Raw genomic sequence first — 11,061 nt, 5'->3', positions numbered from 1 at the left:
TATTATGTGCTTGTGATATAATCTACACTAAAGATACAATCTTTCTGCTAATTACTCTACCGTTAAGATACAATCTACACATTTCTCGACATTTCTTGAAAGCGAAGCAATTCCTGTATATCACAGATCCTTCCGTATTCCACGTGTCCTCAACGTGCGATTCCGAAACAGTCCACGCAAATGATCTCAAGTTGACGATGACCTCTTCAGAATCAGAAAATACGGAGCCCGATATGAACCAAGATTCTAAACAGTCAGAATCCGGCGCCGATACGTCCAAGTTAGAGGAAACGATGGCGAAGGTGGAGTCGGCGAAGAGATACCTGAAGTCGAAGCCCAGAGTGGCGAAAGAGGACTTGGCCGCCGACGAGGATTACAATATTCCCTTGGGAACGGATTTCGACGCTGAGATCTCCGCGTGGAAGGATCTAGTGTCCAAGTCTAAGGTTCCCGTGGATGTAGATGTTACAGAATACGTAACAGAAGGGCAGAGACCCATAGATCTGCTTAGCATTCGCCCTGAGCCGCCTCCGCCTAAGCTAGACGTGCAATCGGTCCCTTCAGCTGACGGAGAAATCATGAAAGAAGTGGAGGAAGACCCTGACATGTCGAAGGACATGAAGATTTCTTTGAAAAAGATCGATGGAAAGAGGATCTGCGATGTTCATAAAATAGACACCAAGAAACTACACACGCTGCCCGTCTGCGATTCGCGATCGGATGATGGTTCCTTCCAGGTGAAGTTTAGGTCACGGAGCTCTATGTGGACGTTGATGTCGAACAGATCTTGGAGACTCGACGCTGTAGCATTCTCGACCAGTTCCGATGGGAACTGGACAAGAGTGGAGGACGCGACGGATGCTGAAGCGAAAGCTCCTCCTATTAGAGAACCCGACGCTGGCGCATCCAACGCAGAAGTTGGGAGCATCGCTGAGGAAGGCACGAGCCTGGAACGTCAACAGTTGTTGACGAACAAGCAGAATTATCAGGAACATCAACCCGAGATGGATGCTGAGTTCGCGGACAGCCTGAACGCCATTGCGGAAAGAGAGATCGAGATCTCGTTGCACAGGCCGCGCCAGGATGATCAAGAGATCGACGACAGTTCGATGAATCTGTCTGCTCAAAGGGATGGGATAAAATTAGAGAGGGAGGAGCAACATCTGCGTTCTCGATCCGACGATTATCAGCGCCATCCTAATCACTACGCGGACTACGAGGATGACTTCTACTCTGGTTACGAGTCTATGTCGTTGGACTCGGCGCCAGGTAACGTGGAAATTTATGTTTTATCTTCTTAATAGTGGACTTCTCGATTGTGAGTGCTCACTGACGCTTCATTAGAGGGGAATAGAGTTGGTATTCAGATGAATGATCTTTCCAGTTAACACGCTGCTGCAGAAATCTTGAGCGTTTCACGTAACACTTATTCTTTCGAGGCGAAAATAAATAGGAACGATTCTTATTATTAATTATTAGATATAATAATAGTGTAATAAAGACTCTGATATTAAGTAGTTAATATAGTCATTAACGTACTTGTTATTGAACATTTTTTTCAACACTCATTTTATGTATTAAAATTGATTTCAAGCAATTCAGAAGCATTGGTCATTGAACTCTATGGCAGTCAACATGTTAACAAATTCACTCGTGTAATTGAAATACGGTTAATTGCTTTTCAGAGAAATCCACGAGGGAAGACCGCAGGAGAGACAAGCAGGCTGTCGAATGGTCAGACCGCGATTCTTTCGAAAATGAAGCCGGAGAACCTCTTGTCAGTGATGATAACTATATCAGAGATGGCGAGTACGTGAAGGTGCCAGGGGATCCTTATCCCTACAGCAAAAAGTACTTCGATACGTGGAAAATGTCCAAAGAGGACATTGGCATTGGCACTACGTTCATCGAGCATCAGGAGCACCTCGATTCGGACGCTGTCATTGGCGAGTCTGCGTCCAGGCACACGGACACGCTGCCATCGACGAGAAACATGTCTCAGGACGTTCACATTAGCCGGGATGTGACACGGGGCAAAGGTGCGCCTAATTAAACTACTGGGCAGCGGTCCTCTGAGTAATTTTTTCTTCGTTTCGTATCGTCTTGTACAGAAGAAAAGATATAAATATTTATCTTTGGCCATTGTTGCTTGTAGAATCCTTAAGGATGGAATAATCATCCGGTATTGTCAATGAACCTGAGATGGAAATAAATCTCATTCGTAACAACCATTTGTTCTAGTAACTGGCTTCTAGATTCAACCCCTTGTAATCGATTACACTCGTTGATCATAGTATAAAATTCTTATATTCCTAAACATTCTTCTACTGTAGCCTAATTGTTTCAAAATTCTTATATCGTAACTTAACATAAGGGGTTGATTCTGTTTACTAACTTCTCATTTCACAACGCACGCCGTTTGCCCCGTGACAACCCCAGCGACTGGAACCAAGCGCCACGCGGAAGGTTCAAGGGTCAGAAACCGGAAACGCGAGAGAAGAACGAGTAGATTCTGCGTGTCGTCTCTGGAACGTCGAATAATGCCCGATTGTCTACGTCGAGACGCTCCGGAGAGATACGTTTTGACGCCAGGAACGAAGGCGATGTGTTGGTCGAACAAAACGTGTAAAACCGAGGCCGACGAGCAGATCGACGATCGGCCGCGCGCAGAGAACGTGCCACGGAGTTATCAGCGACGAACGCGTCCCTGCAGGCCATTGTGACTTCCTGGTGAGTCCATTTAGTGTCCAGCTGTCTGTTCCCCTTTCGTTTTGCTTTCGTCGAGGAAGCAGTCGCCGATAAAATAAAGACAGACCGCGAGAGATCGAACGACGTCCCCTTGGATCGGTGAAGAACGATTTCTACGGTGATAAAGGCGGTATACAAAGTGAACGGAGCCACGACCGGCTGGATCTCGCGGTAATTAGAAAAACGTTGATACTCGGAACACGCTTAATACGGCAGTTCCTGGATCCTGCGCGCAAACCGGTGATTACGCGGCTTCTTGCGACGACCTACGCCGTCGGCGTAAATGACCGCCGATCAGACACCCGATCGTAATTAACGTTTCGATCGCTGCCTATTTGCGTTACATTAGCGCTGAGTGGATCGTCCCTCGTAACAAACGAGACCGACCGGCCAGATTAATAAGCTCCCGGCTGAAAGTCATTTTATTACTGAATCACCGCGCCGAGGACTAGTAGTCGTTGGAGCTGGTTCGATGCTAGACTTTAATTGGGACGGTTTAATTGCGGAACAAAGGCATTATTCGCGGCCGTGAGGCGGTTAGATAGCCGATGATCGTTCGCTACTATGTTTGCGGACTTTTTCAGTAGGCGCAGGGACAAGTAGCTTCGTAATTTATGTTCAGAGATTGATAACGTGCTGATAGCTTGAGTGTTCTTATGGTTGCTTAATATCGTTCTTGCGTTCCGTTGCCTCGTATGGGAAGTAGATGAAGTTCGTTTAAGGTTCAATGACTTCGAATGTTCCGAACAGAGAGTCATGGGATCGTGACAGACAATCCAACGAGTCTGTCGGATACTCGCAATGACGACTCGTCACCGACTTCCATGCACGCGACAGACGGAGTAGATAGACCGGGAGATAAAGAACGTGCTGCTTCTCATGGGGAAACTATTCATCCAGACGTAAATTCTTATCTGCCCGGCAGTGGAATATCGAAACCGAATGTAAATAAAAGTAAGCAGTCAACGATTAAGATTTACTGATTTTCAGTTCTGAGTTTTTTAACTGATATTGTCGCAGCTGGGAACAAATCGAGGCTAAGGTCTAGCGCAGTAGACTTGGTACGCAACAATACGTCGACTGAGAAAAGAATCGAGGAAGATAACATCTACCTTGCTAGAAGGAAACACTTGTCTTGTATGTGTTACATAAATTACGTGAAACGTATATCCATATTTTCATATTTAACGCGTCTTGCAGCGGTGAGCAAACAAGAGATCGAGGAAATATATGAACGGAAGAACTACTTGTACCTTCGACCGGAGGAAATGAAGAACTTGCGCTTTAAAGTACCATCGAATCACCAGAATGACAAAGGATCAAACTCCACACCTCAATGAACCCTTTGCACTCGGAACTATTTAATTGGCAATATTTAACATTTTCTAACTAGACAAAGACGATGCTTTCTTTTAAATGAATTCAAAGAGAAATCACAAGTAAATTGAGAATCAAAGCTTTTTTATTCCAATATTTCGCGCACCGATGCATTATACATAGTTCAATATTAAATATTAAATTTTCGAATTTTACTGCGTCAGATCAAATGGTGACAGAGTCACCTCGCTAGTGCAAAGGGTGAATAATGAAACTAAAATCTGTAATCTCTAATGTCCAATTGTGAAACGTCATTAACCGTGCACAATAAACGTCCTACCTCTAAACTAGGGTATCATTCCTGAACTCCGTAACACATTAAAAGCTCCACAAAACAAAAACTCAACGACCCGAACACCGTTCAATTCACGAGCCGCCAACTCCTCTGAAGCCAGTCGCAGTTTCAAAAAATCCCACGAGAAACCTAACCAGTCGCGACAGAACATCTCGTCGCAATCACCAGAAAAATAAGATCGCATTGGCCCGGTATCGACTAACCCGATGATCAAATAATCAGCCGCGCAACCATCACAGAGAAGGATCCGCCAGTAATTCCGCTTCAGTCTCCGCGGACGGTTCCCCGGGCGAGTCCAGGTAAGTCGCCGCTTCCTGAAATTACATCGGTTCTGGGCAACGATTAAAAGCGGACGGGGATCGTCGCGGACGATTCCGGTCCAGCATCGAAATTGCCACACGCGGAGCGGACGATCCCTCTTTCTCTCTGTTTCTCCTTTGATCATCGGGGAAAGGGGAGATCGTGCTTTAATCCAAACCGGACACACCTGTCGAGGATCGGCGAAGAGGGCGGGAGGGATGATAAGGCGGAGAACGATCGGCTAGGTCGTTGGAGCGGACACGTGTACTTAGCCGGGCAACGTGTGCAGGCCCCGAGGATGCCGAACGCCGGCGTTGTTCGTGCGAACTATCGACCCGCGGCGCGAGATGCGTGCCTACCGGTCACGAACGCGGCCCGCAAGCCTCGGCTGCTGCCCGGAGGCTGTTATTTCACCGCCGGCAACAGCACATCTCCGAATCGTCGACCCTATCTAATCATTCAAATCGCAGCGGTCCTAATCGCGGTATACGCAACGCGCGCCGATGCGATACGCCCCCTTCCACGGACAAAACGCAATCACGCGGACGGAAATAATGCTAGATTGGACCACCTGATTGCCCTCGGACCGGCAACTCGTTCGCGGAGCTCCTCGGAGGACGGCCTCAAAGGCAGCTGGGCTGGGACCCCTGCCGAATTTTCGACACGTGTTTTCTTTCGGAATCCTGCGCTTCGAAGGTAGCAATCGTCTTTTGAAGAATGTAATGAAGTTTCTGGTATTCCGTGTTTCCGCCGAACGATTAAAGTGTCTAGCATTAGGAGCATTTGTTCTCGGGCAGGAGTAATTGGTAAATCAAAGGTGTGCGATTCCTCGAATTCCGTATCGCATGTATCACAGTAGCAGCAGCCATTCGGAATGGCCGATTTCCGCGGCAAGCGCAATTTCAATTGCCGACCTGTTACTCGTTCCTCATTGCCGCCTCGAATGATCTTCCGTACACCGCGGACCGTCCTAAAAATCAGATCGAACGGTACCTCCGATTCCGTTCGATACCCCCGGTGTTCCCGGTCGTTGAAAAGTCCGACCGAATCGCGGCGATCTTGAAAAATCAACGATGGTAACGACACGCTGATTGCCGTGCCGCGATTCCCTCTGGTTCCCGAGTCCTTCGAGCGGGAATCATCATCGTGCCGATCGTGCGAAACTCGTTACCGCCGAGCCGTTAGTCGCGCGAATAAAGGAACAAAGTATCGAGGTTGGGACGCCTTGACGAGCGAATCATGGGACGACACGGTGACTGGCCGATCCGCGTTCTATTCTTTCCGCGCGTTTCTATCATCAACCGCGACGCGGTTTCCGCGGAAAACAGCTGCGCGCAGTTCGCTGCGCGCGCTCCCCCGGGAAAACGACGACGCCGAGCTCGAGCCGATCGCATCGCGGCGATCGTTGCCCGATTCGATCGGCGAAAAAATAATTAATTCGATTCGACGGCACCGATATAAATTTTCACGTCGGTACCGGCCCGCCGTAAAAACGCACTCCCATCCGACAGGTATTGCGCCTCGGTCCGGGATTGGCATTGGTAGCAGACACGGTTTTATTTACGACTAGAATCGCTGACTGCTCCGGGTTCGCTCCTCCTTGACCCTCTCCTCTGGTTCGCGCGGGGGTTAGGACGATCCTATCTTCCGACGTGGCCGCGGATCATTCCCTTCGGAGTCCCTGCACTATAAAAGATCGCCCTATGGTTGTATATTACTCACGCCACCGTGTTTTCACTTGGCGCGGCGATCGGCGCCGATATCATAACTCCTTGTCGTGCCGTCTCGTTCAGGCCCGGCGAATCCTACCCGACGACGAGGCCTACCTTCTTCCACCGCGATAGCAATGCCGATATACCCGGCAGCTTTGTAACGCGAGGACGAGTATCTCGATTAGATAACGTTTTGCTCCTCGCCTTGGCCTTGACGCGCCTTTCGTCGAACGCGGAATTAAAAAATCGCCGCGCCTCGAGACACTTAAGCGTCCTTTGCATTCTACAGGTTTTCCTAGCTCATAGACACTTGCAATTAATATAACGCTCCCATCCTGTAGCTTCCATTCGTAACTCCTTAAAAATCAACCCTTGAGATTGTAACTTTTCGATCTTGAAATCTATGTTCTCTCGAGAACGCGCTTGCGACGTCGGTCTGAGTTTTAAGTAGATTTCTTAACTAAGTTCCTTTTATCTTTGCTTATATTGGGCATAGGTGACCTAGACGGGCGCTAAAAGCGACGTGACACTTTTGTATCCAAATTTTTCATCGACCGCTACGTCGATGATTACCAGCGAACGAAAAATCATCGAGCAACGATGGCGGCCAGCCGATAACGCGGGACGGCCGCGATTATTCCCGGCGGGACACCGAAATAGATGGTTTACAGCTTCCCTTAAACACGTCAACGTTTATGCGTGAATTCCCGAAAGTAAATCGACGAAGAATGTTTTCGTACGACGCCGGCCCGTCACGATCCGAAGCCAACTTAAACGCTGAAAGCTGCTCGTTCCGGCCCGCCGAAATCGCCCGGTTATTATTAATAACGGGAAGAGCGGCTTTGTTTACGGTGTCGCGGGCTTTAACGCGCGTCTCCCGAGGTTCCGATGAAGCCTTCGACGTCGAGCACGCGAGCCTTTAACAACCGACGCCCGCGGAGGATTTTCGAGCGCTGCCAAGTGTCGTAAAGTTAATTGCTCGTGTAATTTCCGGCTGCTCGAACGCGCCTTAAAATCGCTACCTTCCCCCGGCTCCCCCTGCCTCGAGACTGCTCCTTCCGGTTCGAACAGCAACGCCGACGCTTCCGGAAAAACTTCTCGTTAAACTCTTCGCCGGCAAAACGAGGCTACGGACTTTCTATTCGAGACTCGCAGAAAATTCTCTCCGAAAGGCATACACAACTTCTCGCGATAGCCTTTAACGAAGTCGCTTCGCTTTTTCCCAACACATCGAAATACTCTTCAAAACGTTGAACTTGTCTCTGTGCGCTCGATAGGCGGCTTAATATAACTTTAACCATCGCACGACTCATCAATACATGAAATATTAGAACTAATACTTTACTTCCTTAATTGTCGTCTTGTCATTAATTAGTTTCAAACAATGTCTTCTATACCCGATCAAAAAATATTCCATATTTCCAGCGTAAAACTGTCGAATGTTACCAATCTATCTAATGAACTTAATAGTAACACTCCTAAATCAACCCTCGGAGCTTCTACCCCAGCTAATTCGACCCCAAATCCCACGTCCAAGAGTAGACCGCAGATCCAAAGAAAGTTGAACTCAAGTGGCTCGTGAAATAGAGAGAAAGCAGTCGAGTGCTGCGAGTTCGAGGAGTCGAAGGAACGGGCGCAGGGGCGTCGCGGGTGCAAGTCACCCCGCGATCATTCGGCGCAGCGCTCCGCCGACACGGCGTTCGTAGTGACATCACAAAAAATCACGGCGCTGCTTTCCGGCCGGATATCTTTCAATTACCCGTTAATATGATAGGCGGCGGGCGTAGTTGCAAGTCACCGGTACGTCGTTGCCCGCAGCCACGCACACTAGCCACAGCGTGATTAATCGACGTCAACCGCAGACCTCGCCGCGCAACCTCCGCGGGGAGAATCGTCGGCCGCGTTGACACGTCGATCCGTGGATTTGCGCCGATACCGCCCCGGACGCGACGCGACGTTCCGTTCCACCCCTATCACCCTCGGCCACCCTTCTTCCGCGAGTCTGGCCGCGAATCACTCGGTCCGCTGCGTCGTGTCTCCCTCTGCGTTCACATTCTATCCGAGATTTCTTTGTATCTGTTCTTCAAACTTGAAAGTTTTTCACTGGAAATATTCAACATTTTTCGACGAGATATAGATGACATTTCTTGAAACTAATTTAACGATAATTCACAGATGAATTAAGCGACGGAGCTATTTTATTTAAATACTTCATAGGTTTACTGTATCAAATCAAGCGGTGACCGAGAGTCACCTCTCGAGTGCAAAGGGTTAATACAGTTACGTTCTGTAATCACAGTGATAAGACTTGGGTGACTAAACCTTAACGCTTCAGTGTAGTCAGTAGGAGGCATTCGAGGCAGGTCGTGAAGTTATAAGGATTTTATATTGAATGAAATGTTATTTAATACATGGCAGAGAAATAGACGACACGAACGTACGGGACGAACGAATACATTGTACGCTATCGGTGATCTTGACGGAGCATAGACATTTCGAGAGATTTCCCTTGTTCTTTCGATTTTGTCAGTGTAAGGATAGATATTCAGCGACACTTCGCTCTCGGCTAGCAGTGACGCTACACCGAAACGGTTAAAGTATAGTAATCCAGTGCTCGGCCAGATTACCGCACAATGTTGTGTGGCGCATGATGCTGTTCATCCCGCCGCGGGATAACATTGTTCGGATAATTAGGGTTTGATGTGCGTAGTTCTATCTGCGATGATGGTACGCAGTATTCCCAGGAACTCCTGCGAGCGGAGGGTAATCCGCAACCATCGCATTTTCGCGTTTCACGCTCTCTTCGTATAGTTTCTATTCTTGACCCGCGTACTCTAGCCGCGTAATTTACCGTGAACTCGGTAATCGGGGAAATAAGGGATATTCCAGGCTCGAAAAGTGATTTATCGGGAGTCTGGTCTCCTCGTTGTTATCACTGACGACTGTATTCGAAGGTAAAGGTTAGCTTTCAGAGACACGGGAGGAGCCGATGAAGTTCCGCTGCAATTGGCTACGTACGCGATCGTTAATTATTCTTTGCTCTGTAATTTCGCAGGAATACGTACTATCGAAAGGTTAGTGCCATTGGATGCAGCTGGCTAGATATCTTCATTAATTTAAGAGAGGCCTGGTAACAGGGGGGTTTCCCTTATAAGTGACACTCCAACTGCTGTTTTTTCCCATGGTTCTTCGAGGGTGAAGGAAAACAGTTGGTAAAGGGATAGTTTGTCGCCTTTGATAGCTCTTAAAGCGTCTCCGTTTATAATTCAACTGGAATTGTATCGATACCAGGATGGGAATCTACAACTGTCAAGGGTTTTATAGAATATCTGCTGAAAAGTTTCTAAAATACACCTTGGTATTCGCAGCTTTCGTCTCCATCTGATTATGATCATTCGGTTCGGTGACTACAATGGAGATTAATTGAACACGTGCCAACTTCATCAACCTCGTTCCTCGTAGTCCTCTCTAATTACTTTTTCCCCGAACTCTTCGTTCCGATGACAAAACGATCATCGGCGAAGGAAGGGTGTCGAATGACGATTGTGCTCGTGTTCCCGTTGGCATTCGTCGGAATCGTTTTCTCGTTAACGCGGCAGCGAACGCAATAACTTTCGTTGCCAGCGTCTCGCAGCCGGCAACGCGCGAGAATTAATTGCGGTCGTGACGAATGTCCAATCTTAATCGAGTTCTCGATGATCGAACGTTAGGAGTTTGATTGGACCTCCCCGGGTCCCGAGATGAAAGTAACTGTCATGTTTTGTAGAATTCGCCCGAACGAAGTCCGATAAAAGATTACCGGGGCCGGGACGATGGAAAAAAGAAAAACGAGATCCCTCGATCGGGCAGACCTTTCTCGAATTAAAGGAAGGAAAGGAACAAGCGGCGACGCGTCGCGAGCAGCCAGCGGCCCGAGCACGTGTTTAAATCGGTATTAAGTACATCGGCGGGGAACAGTGCCAAGAGGCGAAGTCAAACAGACGTTTATCTAATGTGTAATGGCATAATTTGCGAAGGGGCTTAATCACATCAGTGTTACTTGGCCGTCCAGCAGAGTGGAATAAGCTGATCGTGTCTCAGACTTCCCTCTGCCTCGGTGCTCACCGTTCGTCCGTGGAACCAAATTGCATTACACCGTAAAATTAGGGGCCCGCGAACCGTGATTAACCGGTTGACAAGATTCCTAGCGACAAACGGCTAAATCGTCGCGAACCCTCGAAACGGAACCGACAAATGCAAACCCACATCTTCCTAGAAGACCTCCACTCTCCCGTATCATCGTCAAGGTTCATTTCCAAATTTATCCGACGAACACCGATTCTTTCTCCTCGCATCGACCGTCCGTCGCGAACAACGGGTTCCTTAAACCAACGAATACGTTCGAACAACATCGAATAAACAAATTATTCGCCGTAGAAACCTCGTTCCCCGAACGGTCGTTTTCCGGCGCGTAGACGGAACCGCGGAGTCCCCCGGTGTCGTTCCTATAAACAAGTCGTCGTTAACGTCGAAATAACGTGGCAGGCAGCCGCGGCAGCTGTTGGCAGCGTGCCTCTGTTGACACAAGTTCGACAAACTCGTTGACAATGTCTCGGTTGCAGCCTTTCTTTTTACGATCCCGGGGCCATT

The sequence above is a fragment of the Nomia melanderi genome, chromosome 10 (assembly GCF_051020985.1).
Source record: "Nomia melanderi isolate GNS246 chromosome 10, iyNomMela1, whole genome shotgun sequence".
Classification (NCBI taxonomy): domain Eukaryota; kingdom Metazoa; phylum Arthropoda; class Insecta; order Hymenoptera; family Halictidae; genus Nomia; species Nomia melanderi.
Note: the sequence above shows the minus strand (reverse complement) of the source record.